Source organism: Hippoglossus stenolepis, chromosome 4, assembly GCF_022539355.2.
Source record: "Hippoglossus stenolepis isolate QCI-W04-F060 chromosome 4, HSTE1.2, whole genome shotgun sequence".
Classification (NCBI taxonomy): domain Eukaryota; kingdom Metazoa; phylum Chordata; class Actinopteri; order Pleuronectiformes; family Pleuronectidae; genus Hippoglossus; species Hippoglossus stenolepis.
In genome coordinates this window covers 17,358,606-17,379,103 of record NC_061486.1, presented here as the reverse complement: position 1 = coordinate 17,379,103, position 20,498 = coordinate 17,358,606, and the positions used below count along the sequence as shown (strand labels likewise).

Below are 20,498 nucleotides of genomic sequence, written 5' to 3'. Positions count from 1 at the left end.
AACTAGCAGAAATGAATTTAACAAAATCAGAACGGAGAGAAAAAACTAAGCTTGACTGGGGAAAAGGCACTGCTGGGATTTGAACTCAGGATGTCCTGTTTACTAGACAGGCACTTTGACCAACTAAGCCACAGCACCGCTTTATAGTGGTAAAAATGATGTAACAACACTATATGACAGGACAAACTACCAGAAATTTATTTTAAAAAATCAGAATGGAGAGAAAAAACTACGCTTGACTGGGGAAAAGGCACTGCTGGGATTTGAACCCAGGATCTCCTGTTTACTAGACAGGCACTTTGACCAACTAAGCCACAGCACCACTTTATGGTGGTAAAGCTGATGTTATGACACTATATGACAGGACAAACTAGCAGAAATTAATTTAACGTAATCAGAATGGAGAGAAAACTACGCTTGACTGGGGAAAAGGCACTGCTGGGATTTGAACCCAGGATCTCCTGTTTACTAGACAGGCACTTTGACCAACTAAGCCACAGCACCACTTATAGTGGTAAAGTTGATGTTATGACACTATATGACAGGACAAACTAGCAGAAATTAATTTAAATTAATCAGAATGGAGAGAAGAAACTACACTTGACTGGGAAAAGGCACTGCTGGGATTTGAACCCAGGATCTCCTGTTTACAAGACAGGCACTTTGACCAACTAAGCCACAGCACCTCTTTATAGTGGTAAAGCTGATGTTATGACACTATATGACAGGACAAACTAGCAGAAATTAATTTAACTTTATCAGAATGGAGAGAAGAAACTACGCTTGACTGGGAAAAGGCACTGCTGGATTTGAACCCAGGATTTGTTTACTAGACAGGCACTTTGACCAACTAAGCCACAGCACCACTTTATAGTGGTAAAAATGATGTAACAACACTATATGACAGGACAAATTAGCAGAAATTTATTTAACAAAATCAGAATGGAGAGAAAAACTACGCTTGACTGGGGAAAAGGCACTGCTGGGATTTGAACACAGGATCTCCTGTTTACAAGACAGGCACTTTCACCAACTAAGCCACAGCGCCTGTTTTGGTCGCAAAGCTACGAACAACACTATATGAGAGGACAAACTAGTAGAAATTATATTAACAAGATGGGAAGGAGGGAATAAACTAAGCTTGACTGATTAAAAGGCAGTGCTGGGATTTGAACCCAGGATCTCCTGTTTACAAGACAGGCACTTTCACCAACTAAGCCACAGCGCCTGTTTTGGGTAACAAAAGCGACGTAACAACACTATATGAGAGGACAAACTAGTAGAAATTACATTAATAAGATTGGAAAGGTACATATTTCTTGACTGGTCAAAAGGCACTGCTGGGATTTGAACCCAGGATCTCCTGTTTACTAGACAGGCACTTTGACCAACTAAGCCACAGCACCGCTTTATAGTGGTAAAAATGATGTAACAACACTATATGACAGGACAAATTAGCAGAAATTTATTTAACAAAATCAGAATGGAGAGAAAAAACTACGCTTGACTGGGGAAAAGGCACTGCTGGGATTTGAACCCAGGATTTCCTGTTTACTAAACAGGCACTTTGACCAACTAAGCCACAGCACCGCTTTATAGTGGTAAAAATGATGTAACAACACTATATGACAGGACAAACTACCAGAAATTTATTTTAAAAATCAGAATGGAGAGAAAAACTACACTGGACTGGGAAAACAGACTGCTGGGATTTGAACCCAGGATCTCCTGTTTATTAGACAGGCACTTTGACCAACTAAGCCACAGCACCACTTTATGGTGGTAAAGTTGATGTAATGACACTATATGACAGGACAAACTAGCAGAAATTATATTAACAAGATGGGAAGGGAGGAATAAACTATGCTTGACTAGGGAAAAGGCACTGCTGGGATTTGAACCCAGGATCTCCTGTTTACTAGACAGGCACTTTGACCAACTAAGCCACAGCACCACTTTATGGTGGTAAAGCTAATGTAATGACACTATATGACAGGACAAACTACCACAAATTACATTAACAACATGGGAAGGGAGAGAATAAACTAAGCTTGACTGGTTAAAAGGCACTGCTGGGATTTGAACCCAGGATCTCCTGTTTACTAGACAGGCACTTTGACCAACTAAGCACTAGCACCGAATTATAGTGGCAAAAATGATGTAACAACACTATATGACAGGACAAACTACCAGAAATTTATTTTAAAAAATCAGAATGGAGAGAAAAAACTACGCTTGACTGGGGAAAAGGCACTGCTGGGATTTGAACCCAGGATCTCCTGTTTACAAGACAGGCACTTTCACCAACTAAGCCACAGCGCCTGTTTTGGGTGGTAAAAGTGACGTAACAACACTATATGAGAGGACAAACTAGTAGAAATTACATTAATAAGATTGGAAAGGTACATATTTCTTGACTGGGGAAAAGGTACTGCTGGGATTTGAACCCAGGATCTCCTGTTTACTAGACAGGCACTTTGACCAACTAAGCCACAGCACCGCTTTATGGTGGTAAAAATGATGTAACAACACTATATGACAGGGCAAACTACCAGAAATTTATTTTAAAAATCAGAATGGAGAGAAAAACTACGCTTGACTGGGAAAAGGCACTGCTGGGATTTGAACCCAGGATCTCCTGTTTACTAGACAGGCACTTTGACCAACTAAGCCACAGCACCACTTTATGGTGGTAAAGCTGATGTTATGACACTATATGACAGGACAAACTACCACAAATTACATTAACAAGATGGGAAGGAGAGAATAAACTAAGCTTGACTGGTCAAAGGCACTGCTGGGATTTGAACCCAGGATCTCCTGTTCACTAGACAGGCACTTTGACCAACTAAGCCACAGCACCTCTTTGTAGTGGTAAAAATGATGTAACAACACTATATGACAGGACAAATTAGCAGAAATTTATTTAACAAAATCAGAATGGAGAGAAAAACTACGCTTGACTGGGGAGAAGGCACTGCTGGGATTTGAACCGAGGATCTCCTGTTTACTAGACAGGCACTTTGACCAACTAAGCCACAGCACCACTTATAGTGGTAAAGTTGATGTTATGACACTATATGACAGGACAAACTAGCAGAAATTAATTTAACTTAATCAGAATGGAGAGAAGAAACTACGCTTGACTGGGGAAAAGGCACTGCTGGGATTTGAACCCAGTATCTCCTGTTTACAAGACAGGCACTTTGACCAACTAAGCCACAGCACCGCTTTATAGTGGTAAAAATGATGTAACAACACTATATGACATGACAAACTACCAGAAATTACATTAAAAGATGGGAAGGAAGAATAAACTAAGCTTGACTGGTCAAAAGGCACTGCTGAGTTTTGAACCCAGGATCTCCTGTTTACTAGACAGGCACTTTCACCAACTAAGCCACAGCGCCTGTTTTGGGTCAAAAGGGCGTAACAACACTATATGAGAGGACAAACTAGTAGAAATTACATTAATAAGATTGGAAAGGTACATATTTCTTGACTGGGGAAAAGGCACTGCTGCGATTTGAACCCAGGATTTCCTGTTTACTAGACAGGCACTTTGACCATCTAAGCCACAGCACCGCTTTATAGTGGTAAAAATGATGTAACAACACTATATGACAGGACAAACTACCAGAAATTTATTTAAAAAATAAGAATGGAGAGAAAAAACTACGCTTGACTGGGGAAAAGGCACTGCTGGGATTTGAACCCAGAATCTCCTGTTTACTAGACAGGCACTTTGACCAACTAAGCCACAGCACCACTTTATGGTGGTAAAGCTGATGTTATGACACTATATGACAGGACAAACTAGCAGAAATTAATTTAACGTAATCAGAATGGAGAGAAAAACTACGCTTGACTGGGAAAAGGCACTGCTGGGATTTGAACCCAGGATCTCCTGTTTACTAGACAGGCACTTTGACCAACTAAGCCACAGCACCACTTATAGTGGTAAAGTTGATGTTATGACACTATATGACAGGACAAACTAGCAGAAATTAATTTAACTTAATCAGAATGGAGAGAAGAAACTACACTTGACTGGGGAAAAGGCACTGCTGGGATTTGAACCCAGGATCTCCTGTTTACAAGACAGGCACTTTGACCAACTAAGCCACAGCACCTCTTTATAGTGGTAAAGCTGATGTTATGACACTATATGACAGGACAAACTAGCAGAAATTAATTTAACTTTATCAGAATGGAGAGAAGAAACTACGCTTGACTGGGGAAAAGGCACTGCTGGGATTTGAACCCAGGATTTCCTGTTTACTAGACAGGCACTTTGACCAACTAAGCCACAGCACCACTTTATAGTGGTAAAAATGATGTAACAACACTATATGACAGGACAAATTAGCAGAAATTTATTTAACAAAATCAGAATGGAGAGAAAAAACTACGCTTGACTGGGGAAAAGGCACTGCTGGGATTTGAACACAGGATCTCCTGTTTACAAGACAGGCACTTTCACCAACTAAGCCACAGCGCCTGTTTGGGTCCAAAGCGACTAACAACACTATATGAGAGGACAAACTAGTAGAAATTATATTAACAAGATGGGAAGGAGGGAATAAACTAAGCTTGACTGATTAAAAGGCAGTGCTGGGATTTGAACCGGATCTCCTGTTTACAAGACAGGCACTTTCACCAACTAAGCCACAGCGCCTGTTTTGGGTAACAAAAGCGACGTAACAACACTATATGAGAGGACAAACTAGTAGAAATTACATTAATAAGATTGGAAAGGTACATATTTCTTGACTGGTCAAAGGCACTGCTGGGATTTGAACCCAGGATCTCCTGTTTACTAGACAGGCACTTTGACCAACTAAGCCACAGCACCGCTTTATAGTGGTAAAATGATGTAACAACACTATATGACAGGACAAATTAGCAGAAATTTATTTAACAAAATCAGAATGGAGAGAAAAACTACGCTTGACTGGGGAAAAGGCACTGCTGGGATTTGAACCCAGGATTTCCTGTTTAATAAACAGGCACTTTGACCAACTAAGCCACAGCACCGCTTTATAGTGGTAAAAATGATGTAACAACACTATATGACAGGACAAACTACCAGAAATTTATTTTAAAAATCAGAATGGAGAGAAAAACTACACTGGACTGGGAAAACAGACTGCTGGGATTTGAACCCAGGATCTCCTGTTTATTAGACAGGCACTTTGACCAACTAAGCCACAGCACCACTTTATGGTGGTAAAGTTGATGTAATGACACTATATGACAGGACAAACTAGCAGAAATTATATTAACAAGATGGGAAGGAGGGAATAAACTATGCTTGACTGATTAAAAGGCACTGCTGGGATTTGAACCCAGGATCTCCTGTTTACAAGACAGGCACTTTCACCAACTAAGCCACAGTGCCTGTTTTGGGTGGCAAAGCGACGTAACAACACTATATGAGAGGACAAACTAGTAGAAATTACATTAATAAGATTGGAAAGGTACATATTTCTTGACTGGTCAAAAGGCTCTGCTGGGATTTGAACCCAGGATCTCCTGTTTACTAGACAGGCACTTTGACCAACTAAGCCACAGCACCTCTTTATAGTGGTAAAAATGATGTAACAACACTATATGACAGGACAAATTAGCAGAAATTTTTTGAACAAAATCAGAATGGAGAGAAAAACTACGCTTGACTGGGGAAAAGGCACTGCTGGGATTTGAACCCAGGATCTCCTTTACTAGACAGGCACTTTGACCAACTAAGCCACAGCTCCACTTTATGGTGGTAAAGCTGATGTAACAACACTATATGACAGGACAAACTAGCAGAAATTAATTTAACTTTATCAGAATGGAGAGAAGAAACTACGCTTGACTGGGGAAAAGGCACTGCTGGGATTTGAACCCAGGATTTCTTGTTTACTAGACAGGCACTTTGACCAACTAAGCCACAGCACCGCTTTATAGTGGTAAAATGATGTAACAACACTATATGACAGGACAAATTAGCAGACATTTATTTAACAAAATCAGAATGGAGAGAAAAACTACGCTTGACTGGGGAAAGGCACTGCTGGGATTTGAACCCAGGATCTCCTGTTTACTAGACAGGCACTTTGACCAACTAAGCCACAGCACCACTTATAGTGGTAAAGTTGATGTTATGACACTATATGACAGGACAAACTAGCAGAAATTAATTTAACTTAATCAGAATGGAGAGAAGAAACTACGCTTGACTGGGGAAAAGGCACTGCTGGGATTTGAACCCAGGATCTCCTGTTTACAAGACAGGCACTTTGACCAACTAAGCCACAGCACCTCTTTATAGTGGTAAAGCTGATGTTATGACACTATATGACAGGACAAACTAGCAGAAATTAATTTAACTTTATCAGAATGGAGAGAAGAAACTACGCTTGACTGGGGAAAAGGCACTGCTGGGATTTGAACCCAGGATTTCCTGTTTACTAGACAGGCACTTTGACCAACTAAGCCACAGCACCACTTTATAGTGGTAAAAATGATGTAACAACACTATATGACAGGACAAATTAGCAGAAATTTATTTAACAAAATCAGAATGGAGAGAAAACTACGCTTGACTGGGAAAAGGCACTGCTGGGATTTGAACACAGGATCTCCTGTTTACAAGACAGGCACTTTCACCAACTAAGCCACAGCTTGTTTTGGGTAAAGCGATGTAACAACACTATATGAGAGGACAAACTAGTAGAAATTATATTAACAAGATGGGAAGGGAGGGAATAAACTAAGCTTGACTGATTAAAAGGCAGTGCTGGGATTTGAACCCAGGATCTCCTGTTTACAAGACAGGCACTTTCACCAACTAAGCCACAGCGCCTGTTTTGGGTAACAAAAGCGACGTAACAACACTATATGAGAGGACAAACTAGTAGAAATTACATTAATAAGATTGGAAAGGTACATATTTCTTGACTGGTCAAAAGGCACTGCTGGGATTTGAACCCAGGATCTCCTGTTTACTAGACAGGCACTTTGACCAACTAAGCCACAGCACCGCTTTATAGTGGTAAAAATGATGTAACAACACTATATGACAGGACAAATTAGCAGAAATTTATTTAACAAAATCAGAATGGAGAGAAAAACTACGCTTGACTGGGGAAAAGGCACTGCTGGGAGTTGAACCCAGGATTTCCTGTTTACTAAACAGGCACTTTGACCAACTAAGCCACAGCACCGCTTTATAGTGGTAAAAATGATGTAACAACACTATATGACAGGACAAACTACCAGAAATTTATTTTAAAAAATCAGAATGGAGAGAAAAAACTACACTGGACTGGGAAAAACGACTGCTGGGATTTGAACCCAGGATCTCCTGTTTATTAGACAGGCACTTTGACCAACTAAGCCACAGCACCACTTTATGGTGGTAAAGTTGATGTAATGACACTATATGACAGGACAAACTAGCAGAAATTATATTAACAAGATGGGAAGGGAGGGAATAAACTATGCTAGACTGATTATAAGGCACTGCTGGGATTTGAACCCAGGATCTCCTGTTTACAAGACAGGCACTTTCACCAACTAAGCCACAGCGCCTGTTTTGGGTGGCAAAAGCATGTAACAACACTATATGAGAGGACAAACTAGTAGAAATTACATTAATAAGATTGGAAAGGTACATATTTCTTGACTGGTCAAAGGCTCTGCTGGGATTTGAACCCAGGATCTCCTGTTTACTAGACAGGCACTTTGACCAACTAAGCCACAGCACCTCTTTATAGTGGTAAAAATGATGTAACAACACTATATGACAGGACAAATTAGCAGAAATTTTTGAACAAAATCAGAATGGAGAGAAAAACTACGCTTGACTGGGGAAAAGGCACTGCTGGGATTTGAACCCAGGATCTCCTTTTACTAGACAGGCACTTTGACCAACTAAGCCACAGCTCCACTTTATGGTGGTAAAGCTGATGTAACAACACTATATGACAGGACAAACTAGCAGAAATTAATTTAACTTTATCAGAATGGAGAGAAGAAACTACGCTTGACTGGGGAAAAGGCACTGCTGGGATTTGAACCCAGGATTTCTTGTTTACTAGACAGGCACTTTGACCAACTAAGCCACAGCACCGCTTTATAGTGGTAAAAATGATGTAACAACACTATATGACAGGACAAATTAGCAGACATTTATTTAACAAAATCAGAATGGAGAGAAAAACTACGCTTGACTGGGGAAAAGGCACTGCTGGGATTTGAACACAGGATCTCCTGTTTACAAGACAGGCACTTTCACCAACTAAGCCACAGCGCCTGTTTTGGGTCGCAAAAGCGACTAACAACACTATATGAGAGGACAAACTAGTAGAAATTACATTAATAAGATTGGAAAGGTACATATTTCTTGACTGGTCAAAAGGCACTGCTGGGATTTGAACCCAGTATCTCCTGTTTACTAGACAGGCACTTTGACCAACTAAGCCACAGCACCACTTTATGGTGGTAAAGCTGATGTTATGACACTATATGACAGGACAAACTACCACAAATTACATTAACAAGATGGGAAGGGAGAGAATAAACTAAGCTTGACTGGTCAAAAGGCACTGCTGGGATTTGAACCCAGGATCTCCTGTTTACTAGACAGGCACTTTGACCAACTAAGCCACAGCACCTCTTTATAGTGGTAAAAATGATGTAACAACACTATATGACAGGACAAATTAGCAGAAATTTATTTAACAAAATCAGAATGGAGAGAAAAAACTACGCTTGACTGGGGAAAAGGCACTGCTGGGATTTGAACCCAGGAACTCCTGTTTACTAGACACGCACTTTGACCAACTAAGCCACAGCACGACTTTATGGTGGTAAAAATGATGTAACAACACTATATGACAGGACAAATTAGCAGAAATTTATTAAACAAAATCAGAATGGAGAGAAAAAACTACGCTTGACTGGGGAAAAGGCACTGCTGGGATTTGAACCCAGGATCTCCTGTTTACAAGACAGGCACTTTCACCAACTAAGCCACAGCGCCTGTTTTGGGTAACAAAAGCGACGTAACAACACTATATGAGAGGACAAACTAGTAGAAATTACATTAATAAGATTGGAAAGGTACATATTTCTTGACTGGTCAAAGGCACTGCTGGGATTTCAACCCAGGATCTCCTGTTTACTAAACAGGCACTTTGACCAACTAAGCCACAGAACCTCTATAAAGTGGTAAAAATGATGTAACAACACTATATGACAGGACAAATTAGCAGAAATTTATTTAAAAATCAGAATGGAGAGAAAAAGCTACACTTGACTGGGAAAAGGGACTTCTGGGATTTGAACCCAGGATCTCCTGTTTACTAGACAGGCACTTTCACCAACTAAGCCACAGCGCCTGTTTTGGGTAACAAAGCGACGTAACAACACTATATGAGAGGACAAACTAGTAGAAATTACATTAATAAGATTGGAAAGGTACATATTTCTTGACTGGTCAAAAGGCACTGCTGGGATTTCAACCCAGGATCTCCTGTTTACTAAACAGGCACTTTGACCAACTAAGCCACAGAACCTCTATAAAGTGGTAAAAATGATGTAACAACACTATATGACAGCACAAATTAGCAGAAATTTATTTTAAAAAATCAGAATGGAGAGAAAAAGCTACACTTGACTGGGGAAAAGGCACTTCTGGGATTTGAACCCAGGATCTCCTGTTTACTAGACAGGCACTTTGACCAAATAAGCCACAGCACGACTTTATGGTGGTAAAGCTGATGTAATGACACTATATGACAGGACAAACTACCAGAAATTACATTAACAAGATGGGAAGGGAGAGAATAAACTAAGCTTGACTGGTCAAAAGGCACTGCTGGGATTTGAACCCAGGATCTCCTGTTTACAAGACAGGCACTTTCACCAACTAAGCCACAGCGCCTGTTTTGGGTGGCAAAAGCGACGTAACAACACTATATGAGAGGACAAACTAGTAGAAATTACATTAATAAGATTGGAAAGGTACATATTTCTTGACTGGTCAAAGATACTGTTGGGATTTGAACCCAGTATCTCCTGTTTACTAGACAGGCACTTTGACCAACTAAGCCACAGCACCTCTTTATAGTGGTAAAAATGATGTAACAACACTATATGACAGGACAAATTAGCAGAAATTTATTTAACAAAATCAGAATGGAGAGAAAAACTACGCTTGACTGGGAAAAGGCACTGCTGGGATTTGAACCCAGGATCTCTTGTTTACTAGACTGGCACTTTGACCAACTAAGCCACAGCACCACTTATAATGGTAAAGTTGATGTTATGACACTATATGACAGGACAAACTAGCAGAAATTAATTTAACTTAATCAGAATGGAGAGAAGAAACTACGCTTGACTGGGGAAAAGGCACTGCTGGGATTTGAACCCAGGATCTCCTGTTTACAAGACAGGCACTTTGACCAACTAAGCCACAGCACCGCTTTATACTGGTAAAAATGATGTAACAACACTATATGACAGGAAAAACTACCAGAAATTACATTAACAAGATGGGAAGGGAGAGAATAAACTAAGCTTGACTGGTCAAAAGGCACTGCTGGGATTTGAACCCAGGATCTCCTGTTTACTAGACAGGTACTTTGACCAACTAAGCCACAGCACCGCTTTATAGTGGTAAAAAAGATGTAACAACACTATATGACTGGACAAACTACCAGAAATTTAGTTAAAAAAATCAGAATGGAGAGAAAAAGCTACACTTGACTGGGAAAAGGCACTTCTGGGATTTGAACCCAGGAACTCCTGTTTACTAGACACGCACTTTGACCAACTAAGCCACAGCACAACTTTATGGTGGTAAAAATGATGTAACAACACTATATGACAGGACAAATTAGCAGAAATTTATTAAACAAAATCAGAATGGAGAGAAAAACTACGCTTGACTGGGAAAAGGCACTGCTGGGATTTGAACCCAGGATCTCCTGTTTACAAGACAGGCACTTTCACCAACTAAGCCACAGCGCCTGTTTTGGGTAACAAAAGCGACGTAACAACACTATATGAGAGGACAAACTAGTAGAAATTACATTAATAAGATTGGAAAGGTACATATTTCTTGACTGGTCAAAAGGCACTGCTGGGATTTGAACCCAGGATCTCCTGTTTACTAAACAGGCACTTTGACCAACTAAGCCACAGAACCTCTCTAAAGTGGTAAAAATGATGTAACAACACTATATGACAGGACAAATTAGCAGAAATTTATTTTAAAAAATCAGAATGGAGAGAAAAAGCTACACTTGACTGGGGAAAAGGGACTTCTGGGATTTGAACCCAGGATCTCCTGTTTACTAGACAGGCACTTTGACCAAATAAGCCACAGCACGACTTTATGGTAGTAAAGCTGATGTAATGACACTATATGACAGGACAAACTACCAGAAATTACATTAACAAGATGGGAAGGGAGAGAATAAACTAAGCTTGACTGGTCAAAAGGCACTGCTGGGATTTGAACCCAGGATCTCCTGTTTACAAGACAGGCACTTTCACCAACTAAGCCACAGCGCCTGTTTTGGGTGGCAAAAGCGATAACAACACTATATGAGAGGACAAACTAGTAGAAATTACATTAATAAGATTGGAAAGGTACATATTTCTTGACTGGTCAAAAGATACTGTTGGGATTTGAACCCAGTATCTCCTGTTTACTAGACAGGCACTTTGACCAACTAAGCCACAGCACCTCTTTATAGTGGTAAAAATGATGTAACAACACTATATGACAGGACAAATTAGCAGAAATTTATTTAACAAAATCAGAATGGAGAGAAAAAACTACGCTTGACTGGGGAAAAGGCACTGCTGGGATTTGAACCCAGGATTTCCTGTTTACTAAACAGGCACTTTGACCAACTAAGCCACAGCACCGCTTTATAGTGGTAAAAATGATGTAACAACACTATATGACAGGACAAACTAGCAGAAATTAATTTAACATAATCAGAATGGAGAGAAAACTACGCTGGACTGGGAAAAAGCACTGCTGGGATTTGAACCAAGGATCTCCTGTTTATTAGACAGGCACTTTGACCAACTAAGCCACAGCACCACTTTATGGTGGTAAAGCTGATGTTATGACACTATATGACAGGACAAACTAGCAGAAATTAATTTAACTAATCAGAATGGAGAGAAAAACTACGCTGGACTGGGAAAAAACACTGCTGGGATTTGAATCAAGGATCTCCTGTTTATTAGACAGGCACTTTGACCAACTAAGCCACAGCACCACTTTATGGTGGTAAAGCTGATGTTATGACACTATATGACAGGACAAACTAGCAGAAATTACATTAACAAGATGGTAAGGGAGAGAATAAACTAAGCTTGACTGGTCAAAAGGCACTGCTGGGATTTGAACCCAGGATCTCCTGTTTACTAGACAGGCACTTTGACCAACTAAGCCACAGCACCGCTTTATAGTGGTAAAAATGATGTAACAACACTATATGACAGGACAAACTAGCAGAAATGAATTTAACAAAATCAGAACGGAGAGAAAAAACTACGCTTGACTGGGGAAAAGGCACTGCTGGGATTTGAACCCAGGATCTCCTGTTTACTAGACAGGCACTTTGACCAACTGAGCCACAGCACCAGTTTATGGTGGTAAAGCTGATGTTATGACACTATATGACAGGACAAACTAGTAGAAATTAATTTAACGTAATCAGAATGGAGAGAAAAAACTACGCTTGACTGGGGAAAAGGCACTGTTGGGATTTGAACCCAGGATCTCCTGTTTATTAGACAGGCACTTTGACCAACTAAGCCACAGCACCTCTTTATAGTGTTAAAAATGATGTAACAACACTATATGCAGGACAAACTACCAGAAATTTATTTAAAAAATCAGAATGGAGAGAAAAAACTACGCTTGACTGGGGAAAAGGCACTGCTGGGATTGGAACCCAGAATCTCCTGTTTACTAGACAGGCACTTTGACTAACTAAGCCACAGCACCACTTTATGGCAGTAAAGTTGATGTAATGACACTATATGACAGGACAAACTAGTAGAAATTACATTAATAAGATTGGAAAGGTACATATTTCTTGACTGGGGAAAAGGCACTGCTGGGATTTGAACCCAGGATCTCCTGTTTACTAGACGGGCACTTTCACCAACTAAGCCAAAGCACCTCTTTACAGTGGTAAAAATGATGTAACAACACTATATGACAGGACAAATTAGCAGAAATTTATTTCACAAAATCAGAATGGAGAGAAAAAACTACGCTTGACTGGGGAAAAGGCACTGCTGGGATTTGAACCCAGGATCTCTTGTTTACTAAACAGGCACTTTGACCAACTAAGCCACAGCACCGCTTTATAGTGGTAAAAATGATGTAACAACACTATATGACAGGACAAACTACCAGAAATTTAGTTAAAAAAATCAGAATGGAGAGAAAAAACTACGCTTGACTGGGGAAAAGGCACTGCTGGGATTGGAACCCAGAATCTCCTGTTTACTAGACAGGCACTTTGACCAAGTAAGCCACAGCACCACTTCATGGTGGTAAAGTTGATGTTATGACACTATATGACAGGACAAACTAGCAGAAATTAATTTCACTTAATCAGAATGGAGAGAAGAAACTACGCTTGACTGGGGAAAAGGCACTGCTGGGATTTGAACCCAGAATCTCCTGTTTACAAGACAGGCACTTTGACCAACTAAGCCACAGCACCGCTTTATGGTGGTAAAGCTGATGTTATGACACTATATGACAGGACAAACTACCAGAAATTACATTAACAAGATGGGAAGGAGAGAATAAACTAAGCTTGACTGGTAAAAGGCACTGCTGGGATTTGAACCCAGGATATCCTGTTTACTAGACAGGCACTTTGACCAACTAAGCCACAGCACCGCTTTATAGTGGTAAAAATGATGTAACAACACTATATGACAGGACAAACTACCAGAAATTTAGTTAAAAAAATCAGAATGGAGAGAAAAAACTACGCTTGACTGGGGAAAAGGCACTGCTGGGATTGGAACCCAGAATCTCCTGTTTACTAGACAGGCACTTTGACTAACTAAGCCACAGCACCACCTTATGGCAGTAAAGTTGATGTAATGACACTATATGACAGGACTAACTAGTAGAAATTACATTAATAAGATTGGAAAGGTACATATTTCTTGACTGGGGAAAAGGCACTGCTGGGATTTGAACCCAGGATCTCCTGTTTACTAGACAGGCACTTTCACCAACTAAGCCAAATCTCCTCTTTACAGTGGTAAAAATGATGTAACAACACTATATGACAGGACAAATTAGCAGAAATTTATTTAACAAAATCAGAATGGAGAGAAAAAACTACGCTTGACTGGGGAAAAGGCACTGCGGGGATTTGAACCCAGGATCTCCTGTTTACTAGACAGGCACTTTGACCAACTAAGCCACAGCACCGCTTTATAGTGGTAAAAATGATGTAACAACAATATATGACAGGGCAAACTACCAGAAATTTATTTTAAAAATCAGAATGGAGAGAAAAACTACACTTGACTGGGAAAAGGGACTTCTGGGATTTGAACCCAGGATCTCCTGTTTACTAGACAGGCACTTTCACCAACTAAGCCACAGCGCCTGTTTTGGGTAACAAAAGGCTAACAACACTATATGAGAGGACAAACTAGTAGAAATTACATTAATAAGATTGGAAAGGTACATATTTCTTGACTGGTCAAAAGGCACTGCTGGGATTTCAACCCAGGATCTCCTGTTTACTAAACAGGCACTTTGACCAACTAAGCCACAGAACCTCTATAAAGTGGTAAAAATGATGTAACAACACTATATGACAGGACAAATTAGCAGAAATTTATTTTAAAAATCAGAATGGAGAGAAAAGCTACACTTGACTGGGGAAAAGGCACTTCTGGGATTTGAACCCAGGATCTCCTGTTTACAAGACAGGCACTTTCACCAACTAAGCCACAGCGCCTGTTTTGGGTAACAAAAGCGACGTAACAACACTATATGAGAGGACAAACTAGTAGAAATTACATTAATAAGATTGGAAAGGTACATATTTCTTGACTGGTCAAAAGGCACTGCTGGGATTTGAACCCAGGATCTCCTGTTTACTAAACAGGCACTTTGACCAACTAAGCCACAGAACCTCTCTAAAGTGGTAAAAATGATGTAACAACACTATATGACAGGACAAATTAGCAGAAATTTATTTTAAAAAATCAGAATGGAGAGAAAAAGCTACACTTGACTGGGGAAAAGGGACTTCTGGGATTTGAACCCAGGATCTCCTGTTTACTAGACAGGCACTTTGACCAAATAAGCCACAGCACGACTTTATGGTGGTAAAGCTGATGTAATGACACTATATGACAGGACAAACTACCAGAAATTACGTTAACAAGATGGGAAGGAGAGAATAAACTAAGCTTGACTGGTCAAAAGGCACTGCTGGGATTTGAACCCAGGATCTCCTGTTTACAAGACAGGCACTTTCACCAACTAAGCCACAGCGCCTGTTTTGGGTGGCAAAAGTACGTAACAACACTATATGAGAGGACAAACTAGTAGAAATTACATTAATAAGATTGGAAAGGTACATATTTCTTGACTGGTCAAAAGATACTGTTGGGATTTGAACCCAGTATCTCCTGTTTACTAGACAGGCACTTTGACCAACTAAGCCACAGCACCTCTTTATAGTGGTAAAAATGATGTAACAACACTATATGACAGGACAAATTAGCAGAAATTTATTTAACAAAATCAGAATGGAGAGAAAAAACTACGCTTGACTGGGAAAAGGCACTGCTGGGATTTGAACCCAGGATCTCCTGTTTACTAGACTGGCACTGTGACCAACTAAGCCACAGCACCACTTTATGGTGAAGTTGATGTTATGACACTATATGACAGGACAAACTAGCAGAAATTAATTTAACTTAATCAGAATGGAGAGAAGAAACTACGCTTGACTGGGGAAAAGGCACTGCTGGGATTTGAACCCAGGATCTCCTGTTTACAAGACAGGCACTTTGACCAAATAAGCCACAGCACCGCTTTATACTGGTAAAAATGATGTAACAACACTATATGACAGGAAAAACTACCAGAAATTACATTAACAAGATGGGAAGGGAGAGAATAAACTAAGCTTGACTGGCAAAAGGCACTGCTGGGATTTGAACCCAGGATCTCCTGTTTACTAGACAGGTACTTTGACCAACTAAGCCACAGCACCGCTTTATAGTGGTAAAAAAGATGTAACAACACTATATGACTGGACAAACTACCAGAAATTTAGTTAAAAAAATCAGAATGGAGAGAAAAAGTTACACTTGACTGGGGAAAAGGCACTTCTGGGATTTGAACCCAGGGACTCCTGTTTACTAGACACGCACTTTGACCAAATAAGCCACAGCACGACTTTATGGTGGTAAAAATGATGTAACAACACTATATGACAGGACAAATTAGCAGAAATTTATTAAACAAAATCAGAATGGAGAGAAAAAACTACGCTTGACTGGGGAAAAGGCACTGCTGGGATTTGAACCCAGGATCTCCTGTTTACAAGACAGGCACTTTCACCAACTAAGCCACAGCGCCTGCTTTGGTAACAAAAGGTAATAACACATATATGAGAGGACAAACTAGTAGAAATTACATTAATAAGATTGAAAGGTACATATTTCTTGACTGGTCAAAGGCACTGCTGGGATTTGAACCCAGGATCTCCTGTTTACTAAACAGGCACTTTGACCAACTAAGCCACAGAACCTCTCTAAAGTGGTAAAAATGATGTAACAACACTATATGACAGGACAAATTAGCAGAAATTTATTTTAAAAATCAGAATGGAGAGAAAAAGCTACACTTGACTGGGAAAAGGGACTTCTTGGATTTGAACCCAGGATCTCCTGTTTACTAGACAGGCACTTTGACCAAATAAGCCACAGCACCACTTTATGGTAGTAAAGCTGATGTAATGACACTATATGACAGGACAAACTACCAGAAATTACATTAACAAGATGGGAAGGGAGAGAATAAACTAAGCTTGACTGGTCAAAGGCACTGCTGGGATTTGAACCCAGGATCTCCTGTTTACAAGACAGGCACTTTCACCAACTAAGCCACAGCGCCTGTTTTGGGTGGCAAAGCGATGTAAACACTATATGAGAGGACAAACTAGTAGAAATTACATTAATAAGATTGGAAAGGTACATATTTCTTGACTGGTCAAAAGATACTGTTGGGATTTGAACCCAGTATCTCCTGTTTACTAGACAGGCACTTTGACCAACTAAGCCACAGCACCTCTTTATAGTGGTAAAAATGATGTAACAACACTATATGACAGGACAAATTAGCAGAAATTTATTTAACAAAATCAGAATGGAGAGAAAAACTACGCTTGACTGGGGAAAAGGCACTGCTGGGATTTGAACCCAGGATTTCCTGTTTACTAAACAGGCACTTTGACCAACTAAGCCACAGCACCCTTTATAGTGGTAAAATGATGTAACAACACTATATGACAGGACAAACTAGCAGAAATTAATTTAACTTAATCAGAATGGAGAGAAAAACTACGCTGGACTGGGAAAAAGGCACTGCTGGGATTTGAACCCAGGATCTCCTGTTTATTAGACAGGCACTTTGACCAACTAAGCCACAGCACCACTTTATGGTGGTAAAGCTGATGTTATGACACTATATGACAGGACAAACTAGCAGAAATTAATTTAACTTAATCAGAATGGAGAGAAAAACTACGCTTGACTGGGAAAAAGGCACTGCTGGGATTTGAATCAAGGATCTCCTGTTTACTAGACAGGCACTTTGACCAACTAAGCCACAGCACCACTTTATGGTGGTAAAGCTGATGTTATGACACTATATGACAGGACAAACTAGCAGAAATTACATTAACAAGATGGTAAGGAGAGAATAAACAAAGCTTGACTGGTCAAAAGGCACTGCTGGGATTTGAACCCAGGATCTCCTGTTTACTAGACAGGCACTTTGACCAACTAAGCCACAGCACCGCTTTATAGTGGTAAAAATGATGTAACAACACTATATGACAGGACAAACTAGCAGAAATTAATTTAACAAAATCAGAACGGAGAGAAAAACTACGCTTGACTGGGGAAAGGCACTGCTGGGATTTGAACCCAGGATCTCCTGTTTACTAGACAGGCACTTTGACCAACTAAGCCACAGCACCAGTTTATGGTGGTAAAGCTGATGTTATGACACTATATGACAGGACAAACTAGTAGAAATAATTTAACATAATCAGAATGGAGAGAAAAACTACGCTTGACTGGGGAAAAGGCACTGCTGGGATTTGAACCAAGGATCTCCTGTTTATTAGACAGGCACTTTGACCAACTAAGCCACAGCACCTCTTTATAGTGGTAAAAATGATGTAACAACACTATATGACAGGACAAACTACTAGAAATTTATTTTAAAAATCAGAATGGAGAGAAAAACTACGCTTGACTGGGAAAAGGCACTGCTGGGATTGGAACCCAGAATCTCCTGTTTACTAGACAGGCACTTTGACTAACTAAGCCACAGCACCACTTTATGTGTAAAAGTGATGTAATGACACTATATGACAGGACTAACTAGTAGAAATTACATTAATAAGATTGGAAAGGTACATATTTCTTGACTGGGGAAAAGGCACTGCTGGGATTTGAACCCAGGATCTCCTGTTTACTAGACAGGCACTTTCACCAACTAAGCCAAATCTCCTCTTTACAGTGGTAAAAATGATGTAACAACACTATATGACAGGACAAATTAGCAGAAATTTATTTAACAAAATCAGAATGGAGAGAAAAACTACGCTTGACTGGGAAAAGGCACTGCTGGGATTTGAACCCAGGATCTCTTGTTTAAACAGGCACTTTGACCAACTAAGCCACAGCACCGCTTTATAGTGGTAAAAATGATGTAACAACACTATATGACAGGACAAACTACCAGAAATTTAGTTAAAAATCAGAATGGAGAGAAAAACTACGCTTGACTGGGGAAAAGGCACTGCTGGGATTGGAACCCAGAATCTCCTGTTTACTAGACAGGCACTTTGACCAACTAAGCCACAGCACCACTTTATGGTGGTAAAGTTGATGTTATGACACTATATGACAGGACAAACTAGGAAATTACATTAATCAGAATGGGAGAAGAAACTACGCTTGACTGGGAAAAGGCACTGCTGGGATTTGAACCCAGAATCTCCTGTTTACAAGACAGGCACTTTGACCAACTAAGCCACAGCACCGCTTTATGGTGGTAAAGCTGATGTAATGACACTATATGACAGGACAAACTACCAGAAATTACATTAACAAGATGGGAAGGAGAGAATAAACTAAGCTTGACTGGTCAAAAGGCACTGCTGGGATTTGAACCCAGGATATCCTGTTTACTAGACAGGCACTTTGACCAACTAAGCCACAGCACCGCTTTATAGTGGTAAAAATGATGTAACAACACTATATGACAGGACAAACTACCAGAAATTTAGTTAAAAAAATCAGAATGGAGAGAAAAAACTACGCTTGACTGGGGAAAAGGCACTGCTGGGATTGGAACCCAGAATCTCCTGTTTACTAGACAGGCACTTTGACTAACTAAGCCACAGCACCACTTTATGGCAGTAAAGTTGATGTAATGACACTATATGACAGGACTAACTAGTAGAAATTACATTAATAAGATTGGAAAGGTACATATTTCTTGACTGGGGAAAAGGCACTGCTGGGATTTGAACCCAGGATCTCCTGTTTACTAGACAGGCACTTTCACCAACTAAGCCAAATCTCCTCTTTACAGTGGTAAAAATGATGTAACAACACTATATGACAGGACAAATTAGCAGAAATTTATTTAACAAAATCAGAATGGAGAGAAAAAACTACGCTTGACTGGGGAAAAGGCACTGCGGGGATTTGAACCCAGGATCTCCTGTTTACTAGACAGGCACTTTGACCAACTAAGCCACAGCACCGCTTTATAGTGGTAAAAATGATGTAACAACACTATATGACAGGACAAACTACCAGAAATTTATTTTAAAAATCAGAATGGAGAGAAAAAACTACGCTTGACTGGGGAAAAGGCACTGCTGGGATTTGAACCGAGAATCTCCTGTTTACTAGACAGGCACTTTGACCAACTAAGCCACAGCACCACTTTATGGTGGTAAAGTTGATGTTATGACACTATATGACAGGACAAACTAGCAGAAATTACATTAACAAGATGGGAAGGGAGAGAATAAACTAAGCTTGACTGGTCAAAGGCACTGTTGGGATTTGAAACCAGGATCTCCTGTTTACTAGACAGGTACTTTGACCAACTAAGCCACAGCACCTCTTTATAGTGGTAAAATGATGTAACAACACTATATGACAGGACA

The 20,498-nt window shown here is 40.0% G+C and overlaps 1 protein-coding gene and 12 non-coding genes across 17 annotated transcripts in view; all 13 read right to left on the bottom strand.

Annotated features, from left to right (window-relative positions):
* LOC118106171 (F-BAR and double SH3 domains protein 2) overlaps positions 1–20,498 on the bottom strand; it is a 146,620-nt gene that overhangs the window by 113,429 nt on the left and 12,693 nt on the right. The window lies entirely within an intron of this gene.
* trnat-ugu lies at positions 2,249–2,322 on the bottom strand. Its single transcript has one exon. It is a non-coding gene; the product is annotated as a tRNA-Thr (tRNA).
* On the bottom strand, positions 2,427–2,500 carry trnat-agu. Its single transcript has one exon. It is a non-coding gene; the product is annotated as a tRNA-Thr (tRNA).
* Positions 4,964–5,037, bottom strand: trnan-auu. The gene has a single exon. It is a non-coding gene; the product is annotated as a tRNA-Asn (tRNA).
* On the bottom strand, positions 5,328–5,401 carry trnat-ugu. Its single transcript has one exon. It is a non-coding gene; the product is annotated as a tRNA-Thr (tRNA).
* trnat-ugu lies at positions 7,505–7,578 on the bottom strand. The gene has a single exon. It is a non-coding gene; the product is annotated as a tRNA-Thr (tRNA).
* Positions 8,958–9,031, bottom strand: trnat-ugu. Its single transcript has one exon. It is a non-coding gene; the product is annotated as a tRNA-Thr (tRNA).
* Positions 9,861–9,934, bottom strand: trnat-ugu. The gene has a single exon. It is a non-coding gene; the product is annotated as a tRNA-Thr (tRNA).
* Positions 10,952–11,025, bottom strand: trnat-ugu. Its single transcript has one exon. It is a non-coding gene; the product is annotated as a tRNA-Thr (tRNA).
* Positions 11,498–11,571, bottom strand: trnat-ugu. Its single transcript has one exon. It is a non-coding gene; the product is annotated as a tRNA-Thr (tRNA).
* On the bottom strand, positions 15,495–15,568 carry trnat-ugu. Its single transcript has one exon. It is a non-coding gene; the product is annotated as a tRNA-Thr (tRNA).
* On the bottom strand, positions 16,587–16,660 carry trnat-ugu. Its single transcript has one exon. It is a non-coding gene; the product is annotated as a tRNA-Thr (tRNA).
* Positions 17,124–17,197, bottom strand: trnat-ugu. Its single transcript has one exon. It is a non-coding gene; the product is annotated as a tRNA-Thr (tRNA).